This window comes from Lissotriton helveticus, chromosome 1_1 (genome assembly GCF_964261635.1).
Source record: "Lissotriton helveticus chromosome 1_1, aLisHel1.1, whole genome shotgun sequence".
NCBI classification, from domain to species: domain Eukaryota; kingdom Metazoa; phylum Chordata; class Amphibia; order Caudata; family Salamandridae; genus Lissotriton; species Lissotriton helveticus.
In genome coordinates this window covers 1294285789-1294309812 of record NC_136057.1, presented here as the reverse complement: position 1 = coordinate 1294309812, position 24024 = coordinate 1294285789, and the positions used below count along the sequence as shown (strand labels likewise).

The 24024-nt window shown below is 47.3% G+C and overlaps 1 protein-coding gene across 1 annotated transcript in view; it reads left to right on the top strand.

The window, feature by feature from the left end:
* The window catches only part of LOC144763920 (uncharacterized), a 106094-nt gene that overhangs the window by 81021 nt on the left and 1049 nt on the right, over window positions 1-24024 (top strand). The gene's annotated exons all lie outside the window — the stretch shown is intronic.

Genomic DNA, 24024 nt, shown 5'->3' with positions numbered 1-24024 from the left:
TCTAAAATCCGGCGCCCCCCAACCTCCCCTCTCCCTTGGTAGGGTCATAAACCTATACGCCCTTCTAGTTTTTCCGTGCGCCCAGATAAACCTATTCAACAGTGCCTCCAATTTATTAAACCATATACCCTCAAAAACCAATGGAATTTCCCTAAAAAAATATAAAAACTTCGGGAGAATCAACATTTTGATTACATTTGTGCGTCCTACCAGAGAGAGATAGAGATTGTTCATCCTCACCAGGTCCGTAGTAACCTTAGCCATTAAAGGTGCCAGGTTTCGTTCCACTACAGTGTCCAAATCTGCAGCGATTTCTACCCCCAGATAAATAGCAGAGCTAACTACTCTGGGATCACTACAGGAAACCGATGAGTTCTTAACTATTTGCGTCTTACTACTGTTTAGCTTATACCCTGATATTCCACCAAATGAGCTTGCCTCTAACTCTATCTCTTGGATTGCCAAAGTAGGGTTGGGGGTAACTATTGCCACATCATCGGCGTATGCCAACACTTTAAACTGCCTGTCATTTAGACCTATTGGTGGTATATTGGGATTCCCTTCCAGTTTTCGAAGTAAAAGATCGATGTATAACGCGAAGAGCAGAGGTGAAGATGGACATCCCTGCCTAGTCCCCCTCTTAATGCATACCGCTGCAGACAAGCCCTTGTTGACCTTAATCCGAGCTGATGGTTCCCTTTATAATGCTTGGACTGCTTTAATATAGCCTTCTCCTAATCCGTACCATCTCATAACTTCCCACATATAAACCCAAGAGACCCTATCAAACGCCTTTTCTGCATCCAAAAATAGAGCGGCCATAGGGTCTCCTGGGACTCCGGTGGCATCGGACAGGGTAATTACTTGCCTAATATGTTGGGTAGTGCCTTTACCTGGTATAACCCCATGCTAAGATGTGCTAACCATAACCTCAATCACCTTAACCACCAATGATGCATCATATTTACAGTATGACGCATCATTGCGCAAGGAGTTACAGATACGTCATGTGAAAGGGCCTGCGTCAGTCTTATGCCTGCTGTGAGGCAGGTGTAAGAAATTGACGCCTTTGTGTCCTAGAAGTGGCGCAGTGAAATCACATAGATTTCACTGCGTCACTTCTACGGCCCTTTCTTGCGTCAATATGCCCCCTTGCATACATTATACCTGGCGCAGGTATAATGTGGCGCAGGGGTTTACAAAGTGACGCATCTACCTAGATGCGTCACTTTGTAAATATGGCGCAACAAGGTGCATTTTTTACGCCACTGGTGCGTCACAAAAAGTAACGCACCAGCGGCGTAAAAGTGATGCACAGCCTCATAAATGAGGCCCCTAATCCCTATTCATTTAATCCGCCCGACATCAGACGTCACAACATGTTTGTGAGACGCGCACAGCACATACTCCTAAAACCTCTTTCTATATTATTAATTCTTTCATTATTACAAAGAATGTTTTTTCTGCACACGCTAAATTGTGCTCCTTTACGAGTCATGAAGTTATGATTTATATAAGATGCAGGAGCGGTGGGTGACATTAGAAAGTGGTGGGGCGCAAAGTGATTTGCATACAGCACCGTAGCGAGCGAGCACAGCGAGTAAGCCCGAACCCCAAAAGGGGGGTTTGGAGGGATTACCCCCCCAAGAAAATGTTTACAAAAAATAAGAAAAATCGTGCATTTCCAAGCAAATTTGAGAAAGCAGGAAGGTTAATAAAGCAATTGTGAAAGTGCAGTTATTACATTAATAGATGGCATAACATAGGTAGCTGCTTATTCAGTATAACAACAGAGCTTCATACATTCCGTTCTATTATGGTCAGGTGCTGAATTCAGACTATAAGACTTTAAATAAATACCAGCTTGAAATACCATGTTTTAACAGTGTGGCTCATGCTCGCACCATGCAAAGCTTGAGGCAATTAAATAAAGGCATGTCAGTTGCAATGATTTAGATTATCAGCTTTCACAAAGTGCTAAAACAAATGCCGTCCTGAACAGTGCCGTCCTGCCGTCCTTAGCAGTGCCCACCACATATAGTGCCCAGTAACCACCTAATGTCCCAGGTCCAAAAGAAAAGGTTTCACTACCTAGAACATGGCGGTAGTAGATAAATCTACTACCGCCATGTTCGAGTTGTATTGAAATATGTAGGCAGCTTCAAAAAGACTCAATATAGGTAGCATGCGCTATTAAAAAAATAAAACACTTTCGCAAAATACCTAAGAAGGTGTACAATTCACAGGGACTGGGTAGACACAATCACTATGCGTGGCAATTTGGGTATATTTTAGTCTTGCAACAAATAACTACAGTTATTCACAGTGCAAGTGTTCTTTCCACCCAGAGCAGGTACAGTAGAGGCATCCGTACTTCGGGCTTCCCTCAAACGTACAGCTACTGTTTATAATACTGGAAATAACAGTAAAAGATGCCATAACGCTCACAGCAGATACAATTCAAGCGTCTGCTGAGAAAGCGTCTCTCACACACAGGTGCAGGTATTCATAGAACCAGATTCCCTCACAAGCAGGTGCAGTACAAAGAAGAGCCACAGTCCAAACTTCCCTAACACCCACAAACACCAGCACCGTGGATGCCACCTGCATCACTGGGGTGAGCTCTCAACAGCACTCCTGTGATATCACTACACCTCAGAAGACTGGGGGTGAAGCTGTGAACAAGGAGCAAGAATCACGGCCTCGGAGCAGTGTGGGCTGCATCTGGCCAGTGGAGCAGCCTACAGCAGTGCACTGGGCATTACAGCAGGGTGCAGGCTAACACAAGGCAAGTGTCAAGCAACCAATGGGCAGATACCCTTGGACCATCCTCTTCCACAGTGCATCTTCTGGAAGTATGCAAGCACAGAAGATGAAGCAGAGTTCAACTAAGCCCAGCTGAACAACGTTTAGTGGCAGTGAGTGAACCACTTGCCTCAAGTCACCACTTGTTCCGGTACCGATGTGGTGGGCGAGTAAGGTTGTAGGTTGGACACCCCTCCATTGGCAAAGAGGTGGGTCCCATTCCAGCCTGGCCTGGAAGAGGAGAGCATAGCATGTTGCTCTGTGCCGCAGCAGGGGGTCTGGAGAGCCTGGGGGCTGGGTTAGATCAGCTGCTCAACCCGCAGATATTTTCAGCAATCTGGAAACATCAGGATAACGTTTCTACAACTGGAGATCTTGCAGTGCGGATCCCTACCGAGGAGTACCGCTCTGCATGACATGTAATCTGGACGATATAGTGTCACTTTTCTCGTGTAAAGTGCTCTGATGCCTTCCATTGCAACAACCATATGGGGGACCCACCTTCCCTAGCAAAAAGACATGTGTTGCCCCCTCAGTTGGCTGTTTCTGGCCACACCACAGCACAGCTGCCAATGTAGTACCTGTCTGCCATTGTTGGGTCTCTATTGTGCTTTATAAACATTTAAAATGTACAATTCAATTTGTAGTTTCACTTTGCTAAATTCTTTGCAGCAATAAATGAACTGTCCCAACTCGACATACATCTAGAAACTAGTAAAGATAATCTTAGAAAAAATAAAGTCAAGGCAGCCGTTTGTAAAACAGTCCAAAACCCTAAAGCCTTTAAGGAAACGAGGATTTTGAAAACGTCTGCAAGAACCCCAACTCCATTTACTTTAAAGTGATAGCATTCAAAATCTGTGCTGCCATCGGTTTCCAGGTACTTGTCATTACATTTAGCAATACGTTTACAGAATTAACCACAAATGCTTTTGTGAAAAGAATGTGTCTTTCACTGGCCCCTCAGACGCAGACTTTCAATTTCTCCCAATAGTCTACCCAGTATGACTTAAATATGAAACTGCTCTGTCTCTACTGCCAAGGGACTTGCAAGCAAACACTTTCTGTGCTACCTTCATCACAGCCATCATCTTGTTTTTTAGCACTTTATTTTCGCTCACTGACTCCAACTTGCTGCGCCCAAACCTGTGTGGTGTGGTGTGGTGAGAACTGCATTTTTCTCCCTCCAGGTCCTTGAGGTTTGCAGGCCGTGTCAATTGCCCGCGTAAATATTATATTACACCGTCCTCCGGGGAGCTATTTGCCCAAACTGAATACCTGGCAGTGCCAGGGCAGCACGCAATAGAGAACCCACACGGGAAGCATACCACGTGCATGTGGTTGCAAGGCTCTCTAGTGTGGCGAGGAGGCACCGCCATATTGCGACACATATCAATGCCAGTCATGATGAACGAACTCTCCGCCCCCCCCGGCAGTACCCCTCCCTCAAAGAAGCGGCCTGAGGCCCTGATTGGCGTCACTGCCATTTACCTAGTTTCTCCCAGGTGACTTTGCTCGGCTTTTCTTCTGGCGCTTTATGTAAACTCTGTAGCCCTTCTGCATGAAAGTGTTGTCTGTTTTTCAAGCCGGGTGGTGGCTTTTTCGCATTTTTACAGTCTGAAAATCACTTCATGACGTTCCAGGACACACATCAGAGGTAGCCCAGAATCTCCCCGGGGGAGGCGCGCTCAGTACAGGAAGCCAAGTGTTGCTGAAGTAGCCAAAATGACATTTATCACCCTGACTAGGCCCTTGTCAGATCTCCGTGACACAGTGCTAAGTGAACTGTTGCCTGCTTAGTCAATAGTCACCAATTTGTTTGGCAGGTTTTGGCGGGATTGAGAAATGCAGAAACGGCCAGGCAGTAGGAGTTTACTAGGCAGCAGAGTGGCGTGCATTGTGCAGCCGGCTCCTTGCACCCCCACCCCTCCAACTAGGGCCGGCACACGTGTGATCTTCGCTCTCTGTGCGGATGCGGCACCGAGTTACCCTAACAAGCGTTTTATGTAAAGCATCACAGGCCGAGGGCACTCACCGTCTTTCTTCGGCATCGTTAACTTTCCACAACTTCTGCCAGCGGCTCCTGCTGCTCCTCTCGCAGCCCCTCCAGGGACGACTGGCACCAGGAGGCTGCAGGGGGGGGGGTTGTGGGGGGGGTCACACACCGGGCCTGGGGGTCTCTCGTAGGGGTCTGCTGACTGCTTCTGCTTGCTTCTCCTCCTAGCTCCTGCCCGGGGTCGCGCCACTCTGCCCCCGCCCACCCACGCGCGGCATCCAATAATGGATGTTGCGCGGTGGACCAGCCAATCCTGGCGCTGCATGCAGCACCAGGATTGGCTAGGAGGGCACACTGTGTACTCGCCCTGGGCAGCCTTTCAAACCCGGCCCGGCTGAAGCCGCACCCCCGGCCCCTTCTCCATGCCCAAAGTATTTTGCTGGCATCGGCGCATGCGCGGTCAAGTCTCAGCCCGGCAGTCTCATGCGCACAGTGCTGGCCTGCTGCAGACTGTCAATCAAGCAGGTGCAGCAGACCAGCAGCCCCGCCCCCCCACCCCCTGCGCACTCCGACCTGACATGAATAATCACGATCCGTTTCACTCCCGTGTCCCGCGCTGCGCTGTTGAAGAATTACAGAATTCCTGGTGTAACTCAGGTGCAGTGCCACGGTGCGTCCAGGGCTTAGTGGGGCTACGCCCCTACACCCCAATGGACGCACCTCGGCTGTTAGGATGTCATCTTCGAGCCTGTGGCAGTAAACGTGCGTTCTTCGCATCCTACGCACTTTTGTTGCTGCGGTTTCTCATAGACAAGTGTGTTTGGAGTATATGGTTGCGGCTCTCCAGCTGGACACGCACATTCTTTCCAAGATACAATAATAGTTACGAGTTTTTGTAATCGTCTTTGACAAAAAATCTATTCTTCAATTTAACAACTGGATATGTCTTCATTTTTTTTGTTCTAGATGAAAAAAGCACTTAATACGGCAAAGCTTCCACAGATTTGCTATATGGTTTGGACGACTTAGGGATCCTAAACTGCTGAAAAATGTAATGCAGCGTTGAAGTAAAACATGTTTCAAAATTGAACAAGCATTTGCAATGCAATAGGTCTCGCCTTTGGGACCTTATAAGCATTTAGTGATGCAGCACATTAGTGCAACGTAGATCTCCATGGCTATAAATGTATCATTGTGTAAGTGCTCCATCAAATATTCAGGTGCAACTACTTCTATTTGTCTATCTGTGGGGAAATATAAGATTATCTTCACTGAATACAACTTGAACCATTTACTTGGGCAGGCATTAATTAGACGGAATAAAACTCTTCCTTCCACTGTACTGTGGTACTCTCTGACTGTACTGGAGCAAGCAGTCACCATACCCTTACTAACCTGTATTCTGCCATACCTGCAGTCTCATTACACAGAACCTGCAGATAAGCTTGTATATGGTGCTTAATTCGTTCTCCTGATTGTTCACCAGTAATCCTGTGGCTGCATGGTTGGTTCCCCTTTAAGCACCACATTGACTTAAGGTTTACTCTACTGAAACTGGTAATAATGTACAGCTCTGGCTGGCTCTAGAATGTTCCTCACCTGAAAGAAGTTAGCACTCTAACGTTCAAACACGGAAAGAAAAACAAAATTCATACACCTCTCAGACGCACATGTTTCTTTTTGTTTTATTTAAGTGATTTATTTAACGTGTCCTGCCACTAAGGGTGGGACCTCGTGCAAAATAAATACGAATTAAATTAAAGTTGAGTTTAGTCGCCAGGAAGCTGTATACAGAAGCTCTTCTGACCACGGCATTTACAGCCTACATTCTTACAACTGCCTAAGGAGAGTTATTTTGCAGCGTGTGCTAATCAAATTAAACCGATTTACCGTTTATTCAGTTTTATTTTATGGAGTGCAACGTAACCAGGGCCGGCGCTAGGCATGGGCAGCATGGGCGGCTGCCCAGGGCCCCGAGCTCAGCCCATCAACAGGGGGGCCTCGCAAAAGTGTTTCCCCACCAGCCTCGCTCCTGTGGTGAGCACTACGTGGCCCAGGGAAGGGCTGCCTCTCCTCTGGGCTTCGCAAGCATGTGTAAGAATAGGAGAAGAGGCCCCCCTCCCCTGTGCCTCGCAGCACTGGTTAATGGCTGTTAACCCCCAGGGAGGGGGCCCCTTTTCCCCAGGGCTGTGCAGCCCACATGTAGTGCGAGGCCCGTCTGCATTTGCAGCTTTGACCTGTAATTGGGGACAGGGTCGGTTGCGAAGGCAAGCAGTGCTGAAAGGTGTGACATGTGGGCCGGTTGTTAAAGGGCCTCAGCTTCATTCCAGCCTCCCAGGCCATCACACTTCTCGCTATGGTGTGCGGGGCGAAGGTGTTAAGTGTGGCAATCTGCCTTAATTGTGGCCAGGTGTTGCTCTAAGTGTTGTCTCATTCTCCCCTCATCCCCCCATTGGGGCCGCAAAGAAGTGTCTTGCCCCAGACCGCTCCCCTGCCAGGCAATGGTGGGTGGGGGCAGGTGGGAGTATGCGGGGGGGGGGGGGTCGTCACTGAGGGAGCAGGTTTTTGGCTATGGGCAATTGACACCTTAGCCTCCACGGTAGCAGCAGTAGCTGTGTCTTTTTCCTTGACCCCCCTCCCCTGCAAGGTCATCAGCCTGAGGATATGGAGGGCTGGGGAAGGAGTGAACTATGATAGGCCTTCCTGGAGGGTGTGGGTGTATTTACATAGGCCTCGCAGTGAGATAACCTTTGTTAGGCTTTTATTAAACTAGAGAGGATGTGGCGTTGTGTCCTAAGCTGCCGGAGACCAGGTTCTAGTCCCAGCATCAGCTCAACATCCTGTCATTCTGGGCAAATCACTTAATCTCACCAAAGATTAAAGTAAACATACATTTGATCTTGTGCAGTGTAACTGTTGCCCATGTAAATCACCCCAATGCCTAGCACCGAGTTCACCTTATGTAAACTATAAAAATCACGGACCGATCGCAAAAAAGCCTTTTTTTTTTTTACTTAATTCCAGCTATTTTAATGCACACTAACTGTCTGATCGGCTCACACTGCAACAACAAGGAGTTTAATCCCCAAGCCATAGTTTCCACTTGCCTTGAGTTTTCTTGAGTTTGTTTTGTGCTCAATGTGTCGATGTATGCATATAGCACCGTATGTAGATTTGCATATACACCTGGCACATAGCACTCCATGCATTATCTTCTCTGGCCTTTGCTATTCTCCAACTATGTGATCACTCACGCCCTATGCATGTAGTGGAGAGTAGCTTCTCTCTCTGGAGTTAGGTCCCCAGCTCACTACTTTTTGCGCCCTGCCATCCGGCCGGGTCTGGGCCGCGAGTGGCGTCTCCTTTTGCTACTCCCCTCCTTGGCGCGGCCAACTCACCCTGCCGTGCGGCATCCCAAAGTGAGTGCTCTCCTCCTACACACCGCCTGTCGGTGTGTCTCCTTATCCAATACAAAATTTCACCACGCCGCAGTGAGGCTAACGTCTTTCAGCGGCTCCCCCCCCCACAAGATGTTTTTTTTAATTCTGCAACCAGCGAGAGCCATTGCGCCCCACAAGTTGTCCGAAAAGACTCTCAGCCCTTCATTGGAAGGATGCACCCCGTCCGGCCCGTGCAGTTCTGGGCGTCCTCGGTGGATTAGACCATGTCTGATGGATTCCAACCCATTGGTCTTGCAGAATTTGTGCATTGCAATGATCAGTTTTCTCCTGGCATTATCCACCGCCTTGTTGGAATCTGCGCCCCTCCAGTGCCTCCTACTGACCATCTCGTACCATATGACAGTCGTGTTGCCAAACCAAGTAGCTGCCCTGGTGAGGTCCATCTGAATGGCCTGCCCCAACGCTTTATGTCCCATTTGGGCCAGGTCGTTGCCGCCGAGATGAATGATCAGGACATATGGATGCCATGCTGAGTCTGCCAGTAGGTTGCCAAGTGTTGCTGGTAGGTCATTCCATTTCATCCCTGGCTGCCCCAGCCAGCGGATGCATGTTGCTTTGGGCTTGCTTGCGATCCTGTGACCAGACTGCTGCCACCATTTCTCCATCCTGGACACAAAAGAATGTCCCACAACCCATACCAGCTGGGGGCGTCTTCCTGCTGAAAAAAGAAGAATTGCAACATAAGGTGGCCTGCAGCCGCACCGGGTCACTTGTCTGCAGTATTTGGGCGAAGGGGGGATGTTCTCTGACACCCTGCCATGCGGCATCCTCAGGTTGCCCTGCTTGAGGCTCACCCTGCCGTGCGGCATCCCAAAGTGGCTAGCGCCCCCTTCATCGCTTGTTCTGCTCTACAACAGCTGAGGTTGGATGTAAGTCTTGTAGGCTTGGGACTGCCATCTGCCGACAGCCTGGATCCTTTCCTCTGGCATGCCATGCTGCGATGCCGAGGTGGCTGCGCCGATTCTGAAAGTGTGAGGAGCAAAGGACTCAGGGTGGAGCCTGGCCTTTGCGAGGGCCTGGCGCATTACTGCAGTGAATTGGAGCTTGCTTAGGTTGCTCCCATCGTGATGTTTGAGAAGTGGTCCTTCGCCCCCCCCGGGCGGCTCACCATGTATCTGACTAGACAGCATACTGTGCAGCACCTGCTCTCCGTAATGCATTGCAGCCGTATAACCGTGCCCTTTCCTGCCTTGTCAGTCTTTGACCTTCTCAACAGAATTTCCGTGGGTCTGATGTTCGTGGCCTGGAGGCACCGTGGGGCCGGGCCCCGCTTGCTAGGAGCCACCAATTCGCTGATGCGGAAGGCGCCAAAGAATGCCGTGGCAAATGCTGCTCGGAAGAGTAGTATTTTGAAACTGTCTTTTGTAACCCATACCAATGATTCTAGTAGTTGGCCCAGTTTTTTAAAATCAATGGGGCGCCTGGTGTCCGCCCTTACCCCTTCAGCTCTTCTCCACCCTTTCAGTGCTGCTTTGAGGTATAGGGATGCTGTAGGATCTTCCCCCATGTGGATCTTGGTAAAATGGGCTATGGCCGCCAAATGGGCCTGTGCCCATGACTTAGTGTTTTTGTTATTGACTGCCCATTGTATAAATTTCACCACCGCTGTTTGTGTCCCAACCCTGTTGCTCAGTGATTGTATGCCGCCGACTTTCATTACTGTGGCTGCATACTTCCTGTACCTTCTAGTTGCTTCTGGGGTCAGTGCCTGATTTACCAGTATGGATAGATCTATCCCCCCAGGTCCCACAGATCTGCCGGTAAAGGGGTCATCTCCTTGTCTGACCCTGGCACCAGCTCTCTGAATCGTTTCATGTGAGATAGTGACACGGCGTCTGCCGCCGTGTTCTCCGCCCCTGACACATGGCGAGCCATCAGCTCCAGATTCCCCTCCAGCTGCAATTTAATCAACTGTCGCATTAGCCTAAGCATGTCAGGGCACCTCGCTGCGCCTTTGTTAATGGCCTGTACTACCACCTTGTTGTCAGACCACAAGGTCAGCTTCATGTCTCTTAGCTCCTGTTTCCATATTGACAATGCTACTATTATTGGGAAAAGTTCTAAAAATTTGATATTACCGGTGATGCCCTGCCTGTGCCATTTCTCCGGCCACCGGCTCGCACACCACCTACTTCCCAGGATTGCCCCGAAGCCCAAGCTCCCCGCAGCATCCGTGAAAAGGGCTATCTGTCTGGCTGTCACCCAACCCTCTCTCCATATCAAAATGCCGATAAAGTTTCTGAGGAACTCGTCCCACATAAGTAGGTCCTGTTTAACCCCAGCCCCTAACCGGATGTGATGGTGTTTGTGGGTGATGCCAGATGTCAGCTGTGTCAAGCGCCTGGCGAAAACTCTCCCAGCGGGGATGACCCTGGCCGCGAAATTGAGCTTCCCAATCAGCCTCTGCAATTCGCGGAGTGTCGCCTTGCTCCGGCCGCACAAGCTCCTGACCTCCTCCCTGAAATCCTTCACCTTTTCCACAGGCAGCCTGGCCATCCCAGCTATTGAGTCCAGTTCTATGCCCAAGAATGTAAGTCTTGTGGTTGGGCCCATTGTCTTTTCAGATGCCAAGGGGACCCCCAGTATCCCAGCCAGCTCTTCAAAAGCGGCAAGGGTGTCCCCGCATGTGGGGGACCCTGCAGGCATGTAAACATGAAGTCATCCAAGTAATGCAGTTTCCCACCCCCTGGATGTCTGTCATGTAGGGCCCATTCCAGAAAGTTGGCAAACTGCTCAAAAAATGCGCATGATATTGCGCAACCCATGGGCATTGCTTTGTCAATAAACAGGTCCCCCTCCCATCGAAAGCCCAACAGGTGGAAGCTGGAGGGGTGAACAGGTAAGAGGCGGAATGCGGATTCAATGTCCGCCTTGGCCATCAGTGCCCCCTTCCCTGCTGCCTTTACCAGGTCAATTGCGTCGTGCACTGATGCGTAGCCCACTGAGCAAGCTTCTGTGGCGATCCCGTCGTTCACGGAAGACCCTTCAGGGAATGAGAGGTGGTGGATGAGTCTTATTTGGCCTGGCTCCTTCTTGGGGACCACACCCAGAGGGGAGACAACTATACCCTTGTGCAAATGTGGTGGGCGAGGGCCTGCCCAAGGATTTCTCTTTAGTCAGTTTGGCACGCACCACCTCGGGGTGTTGCATAGCGGATTTTAGATTGTTGGCCCCCTCTAGAGGTAGAGGGCCCGTGAATGGAATCACAAAACCTTCCTCAAAGCCTCCCATTAGGACAATGGCGTCTGCTCTGTTAGGGTACTTGTTAGCTAGTCTGCGCAGCTGCTGTGTGTCAATTGGGGATCTGGCCAGCTGGCAATCTTGTAGATCTAGTGTATCCCCCCACCTGTTGTCCTGAAGCTAGTGCTTCCTTTTCTTATCTTTTTTGTCCCTTTTTGGGTCCTGCTTGCTCCTACATGCCACCCCCGGGTGCCCTCCACCACAGCTTGAGCATGTGTGCTGGAATTTGAACGCAGTGCCCCACGTGCATTCCCCGGCATCATATTTCCAGCAAATGGCCGGGGCTCCATTGGGGGATGGGGGTTTCCCTGCGCTGTGCTTTGCTCTGTGAAATGGCCTGCCCCTCCCCTTGTGGTGGGAGCCTCGAAAGAACTGGTCGCTTGTTCCCGCCCAAGCCTTTACCTCTTTGGCCACTAGCATCTTATGTATAAAACCAGAAACATCCTCCTCGTTCCATTCCATTTCAGGGTGTCTCTGAATCTTAAGCCTGAAACCCTTGTCATATTCCAACCAGGCATCCCTGGGAAACTGCCTCTGTGCCCAGTGAATATTGGCCTCGTAGAGCCATAAATCTGCAGCACAGGAATCTTTCAACTATGATGAATACCATAATTCTAAATTCATCCAGCCAATTGTCAAAGTTCCTCTCCTTTCTAGAGCTGCGCCGTTCCCTTCTGTCCTCATCCATCTTGTCGCAAGTTGTGAGGTCCAGCCCCTCCAGCTGGATCTCAAGCACGGAGAAAATGTCTATAAATTCTTTATGCCATATCCTCTCCTTGACTGCAAGAGGGATGAAACAAGCTAAATCGGTGGCTCTTGTAGTTAATGACGCCAGACCGGGGGATGGCCTGGTATATGGATCGGTAACTGGACCCTCGTGTGCTGCGGTACTTGCATTACTATTGTATCCCCATGACGCAACTGGGGATCCCTGCTCGCCCTGGGCAGCTTGCACTGCCGGCCCCTGTATTCTCGCCTGTCACGCCCAGCCTGGGTCCAACAAGTGCCAGGGCAAGCCTGATGCCTCATCTGCGCGCTGCTCCTCTGGCCCCTCTGCCCCCTGCCCTATACCTTTAAAGCAGCATGGGAGCCATGGATTTAAGACTTTCTTTTACAATGTTGGTAATATGCTCACCACTTGCCGATCTGCTGGTAGCCTCGCTGTGGTCATCCGCCCTTGCTGGTATGCCCCCGGGCGGCCACTCTCTCCTCTGTGGCTTCTTTCTGGGCGCTTTCTTCTATGGTGTGATCCTGCGTTTTTTGGGTGAAGAACGGCCGGCCTCGTCCGCCTTTTACCATCCTGAACCATCGCCTCCCGCCTGTTCCAGGTGTGGCTGCAGCCAGTCGCTGCCATGTACCGCCGACACTTCGCGGATGCATTTGAGTAACTCCGTGAGCTCCTCTGGCTGACCCTCAGCCATAGCTCCTGGCGGGGTACTGCCGCCTTTGGATGCACCAAGAGGGAACAAGGTATATTTTTCCTTGCTGCCTATTAATCAAACTTGCGTGTTTACTCAGTGCCCAGAAAGCTGTTCTTATTCGGTTGCCGGTCCTTGCACCAGCTAGTCTGAGTGGTGGTAGTACTTCAACAGGACCGAGCCGTTCGCCCCTGGCGTTTCTCCTGCAGGGGGGTTGCTCGCGGCCGCCCCTCTTCAGCCCTGTGCCGCCGCTGCGCTTCTGCGGCAGCCGTGCAATCCTGATGTTGCTGGTCCCCACAAGCCCGTGCCCTCACACGAGCCGGTGGGGGGTGCTTGAGTCGAGTGCTCGCTCAGGCCGAGGGCTCGCCGCCACTCGGTCAGCCTCGCTGACCTTTTTAAATTGTCGCGTCCTCAAGGTGCTTGAAGGGTCCTCTGCCAAGGGGCAGGCGGGTAGCCGATCACGCACCTTACAGCCCACAAATGCTGCGCCTCCCACTGCCTGCGAGATAAGCACGGGAAGGTTCAAGGTGGGAGCTCCGGTACCGTTACCGCTTTCCTGGGTGGCCCAGCTCCGCGGGACAACGGCTCAATGCGCGCTATCCGGCGGCGGTGAGGAAGCTGCCCCGGGTTCGCCGCACGCCTCAGGCATGGTGAGGGTGGCCCCCCGAGACGACCAGCCGGTGTCCGCACCAAAGGAGGATAGGAGCCACGGGCTCAATACCGGGCTTCAACGCGGCCTCACCAAGGAGCGGTCTAGGAGTCGGACAGCCGGTGGGGGTGTAGGGAGACGTACTTGCTGCCGAAGAAAGCTCCCGCTGGCGCACCGTTGTTCCCCGAAGGCCAGCGATGGTCCGACCAGATTGGGGTCCGAGATTCCTCGACCGTTGATCCCTCCGACATCGATTCGCCTCGTCGGTGGTTCTGCAGAAAATCGTCCGGTGCGCCGCTCTCCCTGCTCGACGAAGTTAGGAGCTACCTGGCAGAGCGACAACTTTTATTCCCACATTTTTTTACCTTAGCCCTCAGGTGGAGCCCCTTGATTGGGGGCTTCGAACATAGCGCTGCCGGCCCATTGGTCGACTTTTGGCGCCACTGGGCACTCCTCTGGCGGGTGGGCATCTCCTTCCGGCTGGCTTCTGGGCGCTTTAGGGCGCCCAGAACCGGTTTTCCACTGGTTGCACGGCGCGGGTTATGGCGCCGGCCCCTGAGCATCCCCCCCTTTGGGGGGGGTGAGGCGGCCTCTGCAATTCCGCATGCGAGCTGAGGGGAGCGCGCACACAGAGCCAGCGGTGGGGCAGGCCGGCGCACGCCTGGCCTCACAAACACAGAATGCTTGTGGTGCTTAAATAAGCATTTGCAATACAATAGGACTCGCATTTACGCGAGATCCATTGCTTTGGAAACAGGAGTGCTGTGGGTGAGAAGGCACGAACGGAAGTGCGGGGATGGGGCGGGGGGCCGAGAAGTCATGGACTGCGGCCGGGGGGGAGGCACGGAAAGAAAATAGTGTTTGAAGTAAAGAGCCCAGTAGCAATGGAGGGATACAAATGACGGAATTTTGCGGAATCCAAACACTCGGACGCTGTATGGCTGACTCAATTAAGGTGAGGAGGATTTTTCTTAAGCGGCATGATCTATTGACGGCCCAGACTTATTATGCCCGATTGAGAGGACGGTAGTCCCGGTTTTTTTCATCTGAAGCACGGATGCCACACGCACTTAAATTGAAGGTAAGGACCGAGGTCCAGATGAGTTATGAGGGCTAACGGCAAAAGATTTGGGAGATTTATTATTAAAAGTTTATTTTATTTTTTTCCTTACTCTCTATAGAGCGGTAACGCGAAATAGCGCACAGAACAAGAGTATATAGAAGCTAAGCTCGAATTGAGTACACCTGCGGAGGTGATTTAGGTGAGAGATCTCAAGTGGGGGGGGCGGTATAAGAGAGTCACAATGTATAAGAGGGCGAACCCACACAGGAAGGTTCCATTTCCCCCAAACTGATTTTTAACAGTAGGTTATGTTATCTTGCAGAAACAAAAACATACCCCGCGCACAGCAATATATAAAGATCTACTAGTGCAGAGCACAGAGAACAATATGAAATAATTGGCACCTGAAGATAACAGGTACTCAATTAACTTTGCCCTTACCCCAGAATATCCGCTAAACAGATAGAGGGATGAGTTATACCTAGAGGGGAATATACGCAAACTAGCAAGAATTGCTTCATCACAGGATTATGGCTATTTAACCATGAGATACACTAAGAGCATGTGCTAATAGGCTCTCCAGAACACCATATGATAGAGTGTAGAGAGGAGTAGAGAATATTTTTAAGGTGGTGTGTTGCCCCTTTTTTAATATGTATCAAATAATGATGAACATGGGGAGGAACTGATTGGAAATGTATAAGAAGATTGTTGTAGTTGAAAAATGTATGTAATGTACTGATGGATTTTATGTATGTATTCTTATAGGATATGAAAAGTTATATTCATGCAGAGATAGATTAATTTGTTGTCTTGATAAAGATGGTGTGAAAAGAGGAAGACCCTCGAAACGCATCAACGCTTTTAATGAGTATAATCTAACGGAGCAACACTATTGTGGGAAATACAGATTAAATCGTTGTATTAAGCATAGTGTTTTAGAACCAATTTAGATATACATCAGTATTAGATCAAAATTGTGTCTTACATATGTTTTTTCTGTCTCAATTATGCAGGTCATAATTAATTTGTTAGTGAAGTCACTTTTTTTATGTAAACTGTATGTCGTTTTAATTTAGTAAAGCAACTCAATTGTGGTATCTTGTGGAATCTAATTGAGTTTTTTAAAAGATGCGCATGGCTAGAAAATAATTGTTTTAATAAAGTGTAATTTATAATTGAAAAAATGTTTTTCTTCATTAACTGTTCTGTTAATCACTGTTCATTGTTACAACTGTGGGGTCAAGGGAATCTTTACGTGTTTCAGGATACAAATGACGACATGGCTGTTATGAGGAGGGACTAACATGCCTAAAACCAATCGGAAGCAAGCATTTAGGACTTAAGCCAATGAAAAAGATGGGAGTAGAGTGGGCAGAGCTTCAGCGGAGCTTCCACCCCATACTGAATACTGCATGCCTCGCAAAGTGAGCAGTGCATGCGCGCTGCCGTTATAGGCTTGACCTTAAAAGAGGGACTGACAGGATTTTTTCTTTTGTATATTGTGGATTCATTTTCATAACTGAAGCTTATGTATATGGAGGGGGCAGACCAAAGCTACCTGGGAATTTCAGTGAGGGTGTTAAGGTATAGAATTAGTTTTTTGTATAGCGCTTACTACCCCTGAAGAGGCGCTGAAGCACTTTGCTGATAGGTACCGTGCCAGTCCAAGGGGGGCACTGTTAGTGATTTAGTCATGCATATGGGATAGATATAGTGTGTCATGCTGTTTTAAAGCAGTGTCATGCATTTTGCAATAAGAATGACATGCAAATTTACTGTGCCATTCCTAATATGTCATTGAGTTATGAGTAATGCTTTACAAATGCCCCTGCGACTACTGGAAGAGAAAATACAGCAATGGCACATTAGCTGAAATCTGCTCAATACTGTCCGATTCAACAGGCCAAAGGATTCCTCGGTCTCCTATTCTTAGGATGGTTTGGTAAAAAATTCACATGTTTATTAATTTACAAAAACAACTTTGTCATAGTTTGCACCAAATGTACTTATTTTGTCTGGGGGCTTTAACAAGTTAACAGGCAGCCCGGAATTGGATTGATACTAAAATGGGCACCACAACAGCAAGTGATTTAAAATTAATAAATTCCCAATGTTTGTTATTTATATGGTGTGGATTTACTTATGTATACGTGGGTGCTCACATTACAAGTTACGCAGTTTTGAACTCCTCTTATGGGCATTTATGAAGTTTTGGGTCATGCCTATTTACACGATAACCCGTGCAGAATGTTAGCAAACCTTCCAATTAATGTTTTAGCCTGACATTTAGCCTTCATCTCAGTACTACACATTGTGACAGATATGGAATCCGATGCAAATAACATAAGTAATTTGCCCAGGATCATAGTGATCAAGAGGAGCAGCCAGGATTACACCCTATGTTGCCCAGATTATCTAAAAAAAAACTTGCTTGGACAGTGACGTAGCAAGGCCAGGTGGTACCCGGTGCGGAACATTTCTTGTCACCCCCAGCTTAAGGTACAAATGCAAACAAATAGCATGCATCATAGCGTTTGCGTTGCCATAGCTGCCAAGGTTTCAGATTGCTATGTGTGACATTTCCATAATTTCAGAGTAATTATGAGTGACATTTCACCGACCATGAGTGACTCTTTCTCACAAGCAAAATCAAGCAGAGAAGATTAGGGAAACAAATATCTGAAATTAGACCCATTTGAGCAACGTGACTGCGTCAGCAAAAGCTAATTTATACAGCATAGCAAGTCAGTGCAACAGTAGATCTTGACAACCAGCACCTACTGACTGCAGGCAGGTGCCTGATCCCGCTCTGCCAAAAAGGAATTTGCTAATTTTCATACACATACTTGGATGGCAAGCGCGCTGAGGCTGAATAAACCGAAGAACTATATTTAGGCCTTGACAAGAAATATTTGAGTATTTCCTGCCAGGTAACTCTGTGTAACCAGCACTGCTTGACTCACTTTCATTAACTATGTAATGTATTCCAGGAGCTGTATGTAGTGCTGACCGGTCCCGATTATGGTCCAAAGTGCTGATTTGTAAAAGAAAAGTCCAGGGCAGGCACGTGTGTGAGAGGTAGGGAGGGTGGAGAAGGCAGCCCGGCAGGGTGCGACTGCAGCATAAGAGAGTCTGGGCTCACAGGCGCCTTCTAAATAGATTTAATTTGAACAACCTACTGAACTCAAGAGCCATAGAGTTTGCAGGGAACTGTATACTAGGGCGGGTGGACGTTCGTTCTGAGCTTCGCCCCACCTCCCCCACAGCAACTTTACTTGATGGATCCTATTCCAACAAGAAAAAAAATAAAACATTTACAGAACCAGAACCCTTCAGAGAGAGCAGTGCAACAGCAGTTTCTGCTCAAAACTCCTTGCAAAACGAAGGTACAGAGACGACATTTGCAAGCCTTAAGCTAATTAACACTTCCTTGTTTCGGAAGGTAGTGATCACACAGGGTTTCAGTTGAATTGCTTCTCCCTAACACTGAACAGGGTGAATCTGAGAGCAGGCCATAGAACCCCCCCACCCCGGCCATCGGTCAAGCAAGACAGAAATAGCGTGCTTGAGAGACAGAAGGCCTCTATCCTGCGTTGCTCGATATTTCTATCTATCCTAAAGCTGCATAAGCATTGGAGTTAGAAACACACACTGCAAGCACTTACTTCTTTTCAGTGGTAACACGCTTGCTGGTCACCGGTGCCCACAATTCGCACTCTCCCGGGTGGCCCCACCCACGGCAACACCGCTGCCGGGCATGATTTAAGCTACAGGCTGCTGGTGTGCTCTGGACAGTCTGAGGCTGCAGCTGATGAACCACTCCAGCAGCAGGTTTAGTCAGGTGTGGGTCGACTATCATTATTAAATTTCCCGCCGCGGTGCGAGCCCAAACTTTTCTCAAGAACGGCGCTGCTTGCACTTCGGGCAGCAGGAGGGAGGACCCGACCCGCCTTAAAAAAAACTTGTATGCGAAATGCCGAGGTGCGTGCCATGCGCTGTGCCCATGTTTTGTTACAATGTAGCAGCAGCTGAGCCAGCCCCCAAACCTGCCAGAGCACTCCTCGGTGCACCATTACCCCGCACCTTCACACTAGCTTAAGGTGCATTAGAAGCGCTCCCGCTTTGACAGCTGAGGAGGTGCTATAATGCGTGACTTTCCATTTCAGTGCGGTGATGCGGACCACCACACTGAAATGTGTTATTCTAACGCCTTATGCGTGATACTTGGCAGGGCTGCGTTACTTTCCAAACTCAAAATCATAGAGAAGAGGATGATCACAATGAATCAACAATTAACTAAAAATGTTTAACAATAATAGATTCAGAACGGCACTCATAAGCTTCAGTAATAATGTACAACTAACTCAACAGAATGACGTGGGGTGACTGACTGGCACAGCAGCGGACAAGATTGGTTGATGGTTGAGTGATGATGAGTCACCGGTTGTTTACGTCTCGCTCGAGTACAAATTGCAGAGACAGACTTCAGCAGAAAGAAACACCGCCTCTCTTTCCTTATCCATACGCTCTCCGCTACTCAGCGTCGAGTTCAGCCACGTTTTGTTGCGTTTGTTGACTGAACTAAAAAGTTTCAATATGTACTATGTTGATTTGTTGAAGTTAATTAATTGTCACACAAAGTTATTAAACTTGTTTTAAATATATATATATGTGACCAAGCTCCGTCCGCGGAGCGAAACGCGTCAGGGAGGGCACTTGCTTTGGCATTATCGAAATAAATTTCTGCACTGCTTACACTACATTGGTGTATTGGCGTCTGATATTTGACAAAGGTTCATCGGAGTAGAGGAGAGGAGGTCCGCGCCCGTTCAAGACCGCAGCGATAGGCGGTCGGGATCTTTTTGATTTTATACATATATATATATATATATATATATATATATATATATATATATATATATATATATATACACGAAAACTCCAAAAACGCCACCTCCAATCACAACTCGGATCGGCGAAGCAAGCAGGAGACGAACCACCAGATCGAATTACAGGTTCTTTATTGCATTTCAGCTGGATAAAAGGGCAAGACGCGTTTCGGGCTTGAGCAGCCCTTGTTCACATGCAAATGACCAAATGTAACTTTTTTCTTTTTATAATGCTTAGTGACCCGCCTACATCCCACCTCAGATTTTGGTCATGTGACCATAAACATAGAAAACATTCTCAGCATGGAACTTCTGTGTGCAAAATACGCAAATATGAATGTAAAGTGCATCACATGAAAATAAATGTACATTGACAATCTAGTAAAAAATATACTTGTTTTACCGATTCTTTTTATAACAGGATAAATCCTTTCTTTTCTGTTATCTATAACATAACATTATATTTCAGGGTAATAGATGGAGAATGCACATTGTTATGTTATCAGCGGAGAATAATAGCAAGAAACAGGCAGGAAAACTTATAGTGCTAATAATAGTGACACCGGGTCAATGTCTAAAGTGCGAGAAGTTAAAAATACACGTGCAAATAGTCGGGATAAAGTGCTGTAGTGCATGATAAATCTACCTGTAATGGTAATGCATAAATGCTATCTCAACAATTGGGACCAAACAAGATCTTATTTGGATGTATGACATTACAACGCATGCTTTTACCACGCATGCTGTTACAACGCAGTTTGTACAACGCATGCTGTTACAACGCATAGCGCTTTGGGGTGCTGGATAGTGAATAGTTTAATTTACTATTCCAACTCCAGTCCCCGTGGATAGTAGGGAAGGTGTTGGATAGTAAATTAAAACTATTCTCTATCCTAGAGCGCCCCCCAGTGCAATGCGTTGTAATGGTTTTCGTTGTAACACCTGCGTTGTAAAAGCACTGCGTTGTAAAAGTTTCGTTGTAAAGGATGTTTCCCTCTCATTTTGTTGATAAAAAGTTAATTAAAACATTACATATTGGTTTAATAATTTATCATGGTTAAAAGTGAATAAAACACCCTGTGTATAAAAAAGTAATAACAAGAATCTGATAAAAAACAGAATAATGAATATATATATACACACACATATATATATATTTATATATATATATTTTTAAGTGTTGTGAGCCCCCCAACATTTTTTTTATTTAAAAACACATATTTTTGCCATTTTGTCGCCCCCCCTTCAGTGATGACACCTGGCACAGCCCACGCCCACAGCACCCCCCCTTCTTACGACACCGTGCTTGTGGAAGAGATTCTTCCGGTATCTGAAGGGGACTTCCATACTCCATCTTAGCTCGATAGTGATGGAACTAGTGAAGAGTGGAGCAGCCAGGCTCTGGCAGACTTTCACTGCCAATGGTGGGTCTTCACTTTACCTGCCAACATTTGTTCTTCTTCATACTGTCCACCTGACTCAGCTTCTCATGCTGCCCACAGGTGCCAATGTCTCAAAGCTTTCATCAACATCAGCGTCTCATCCTCTCCATCAGCTCAAATAATGATATGAACTGAGTTCCCCTCCCATCATTCTGCCCATCAATGCTGTCCCCTACACCTATGTCAAATGCACACAGTGCACATTAGTGCCAGATTCTCTCACTTCCAGTGTCAGCTTCCTTAATGCCCACAGATGCCAGCTCTCACACTGCTCTCCAGTGTCAGATCCTCCTACTGCCCACTAGTGTTGAGGTCACACTGCCTAACAGTATAAGCTCTTTGTTCTATCTGCTGGGGAAGGGGCTCCTTACATCCCCTCTCCAAAGCTACCTCTTCATAACTGCCACTGGTGCAACCTTTTTGACTCTGCCCATCATGGCTGGCTTCTCACAATGACCAGCAGGCTTCCCACGTTTGCAGACATGTCACACTGCCTACAAATTAAGCCCTTCATATGCCCATCACTGTAGGCTCCTTATATTGTCGACCAGCACCAGTGAGCTCATCCTTTGCCCACCAGTGCCAGCTTCTCACACCACTTCCGCTGCCAGCTTCTCACACAGCACAAAAGGAATTGTCTCCTTCTCACACTGCCAACCAGTTAATGTTCTGTACAACTGCAAGCCTTGCCAGCTTGTGGCATTGCCAACCAGTACTAGCTCCCTACACCAGCACTGCCTCCTGTACCTCTGCTCTGTGTACCAGCCAGAGCAGAAACGCCATCACAAGGGGGGGAGGTACTCGTGTGCCCTTCATATTCAAATCTATTTTATGTCTCCCTAAAGGTCACTTAACCACATTTGTACTTAGAAACTTAAACTAACCAGCCAGTGGCGTAGCAAGCATGCTGTTGGCCCAAAAACAGTCAAGGAAAACCGGTCTCCACAAACCCTGTTGAGTAGTATACACAGCCCTATTTCGGGCGTAGTGGCCTCATACACTCCTGTGACCTGGTGCTACTCCATCTGCTGCACTAATCAGAGCAATGCCTCTTCAGCCAGGTGTGGTGATCTGGCTGGACCGTGTCATCAGCCATGTCATATGCCCATGTCACCGGAATCTAGAATGTACAATGCTTTGCCTGCCTGAGTCATTCCATGTATCTTCAGTTACTCAGGACCTTGTACAGCTGTGACTAATAAATACTCTACTTGTGATATATAACTATTTGTCATCCTTACGTCTTCACAAATTGGCGACGAGGTGGTCACAGCAAAGAATCCACGCAAAGAAAATAATTTTACTAAAAGAAAGAATTTTAAAAAGGAGAATATAGATGGGAGAAAGATTGATTTGTTAGGTTATTTTGAATGTGAACTTAAGTTTAAGGGGCGCACGATTTTTGGGAAGGTGTACGTTGCAAAGAAGGGATTAAACATACTGGGATGGTATCACCAGGGCCTGTTCGGCATGAAACTTTGTCCTGAAAAAAAACCAAGTATCTTTAGTGACTGATGATGTAGAGAATAGGGATAACATAGGAAAACAGGAGAACAGTGGCACAGGTAGTAAACAACACAATGATACAATCAATAAAAAGAGAAATGATAGTAAAGGGTTCAAAAAATTTTCGAAAGTTTTTGAAGACAAACTTGGCAAAATAAGAGAGTTTTGCTCCAAGTTTATAAAGAATGTTGTAGCAAAAACAGCAACACTAAGAGAATTGTTAATATAAAACAGAATATTTGTGTGGGATGTAAATTGTCCAAAAGAAGTTGGAGACTCTGATAATAATGCCTGTGTCCGCAATTGTGTTGTTTGTGCAACAAGTAAAAAAAACGAAAAAACAGAGCCAAATCTATTACGTCCTGTTGATCTGCCAAATATGGTTTGGCCAAAATTGGCAATAGATTTCATTGGCCCTTTTGGTACTCAGCCTAGAAAAATGAAGTTTGCCATTGTAGTATTTGACTACTATAGGAAATGGTGGGAGGTGACGTTTGTAGAGGAACCCAATACCCTCAGTGTAATTTCAATTTTGAAAAGTTTATTCATTAGAGAAGGTTTTCCCAAATAAATCGTTTCGGACATTGGTGTCAAATTTATTTCTAAAGAAATGAAGAGTTTTTTGGAAAATAATGTCATCAAACATAGATGTGTAGCATTATATCATCCACAGGGTAGAAGAAATGAATCGCACATTAGTGGAGTGCATTCAATGGGGAATACAGAACAAGTGTGACATTGGTAAAGCTGTTGAAGAGATGTTGTGGTTCTATGGATGCACCCCTGATGCGGGCTCTGGGATTTCTCCATTTGAGCTTTTAAGAGGACGTCTTCCTACTTCAAGACTTTGTCCTGCTTGGCTGAGGGAGTTTAAAAAGAAAAATGAGCAAATGTCAAATATTTTTAGTGTTGTAAGACCTAAGGTAAAAGAATATCAAAAGAGAATCAAGAACAGTTATGATGCCACACATAGGTTGAAACCTGTTCAAGACAAATTCAAGGCGGGTAATTGGGTCCGCATTAAGGATGCTGTTCCACTCACTGTAGTCTCTCCTGATGTTCAGGTTATTGAACAAATGTCAAATTCCTATCCTTTATCTGTAGGCAGAACTGGTAGAAGGAATATAGGCAAACCTCTATTCCACAATCTTTGATTTAAATGTTTCATCTTATTTATTTGCATGACTTAGTTTTATATTGTTTATTTGTATGACTTAGTACTTTACAACCTTTGTGTTAATCATTTAATTTTGCATTATCTTTTTGCTCTAATGTACTGTTTATTTGTAAAGAAGGGAGATGTTGTAGTGATCTGGCTGGACCGTGTCATCAGCCATGTCATATGCCCATGTCACCGGAATCTAGAATGTACAATGCTTTGCCTGCCTGAGTCATTCCATGTATCTTCAGTATCTCAGGACCTTGTACAGCTGTGACTAATAAATACTCTACTTGTGATATATAACTATTTGTCATCCTTACGTCTTCACACCAGGTCAATACATTTTAATGTAACGTTTGAGTAGGCGCAGCATTTCCTTCTCCTTGGCTC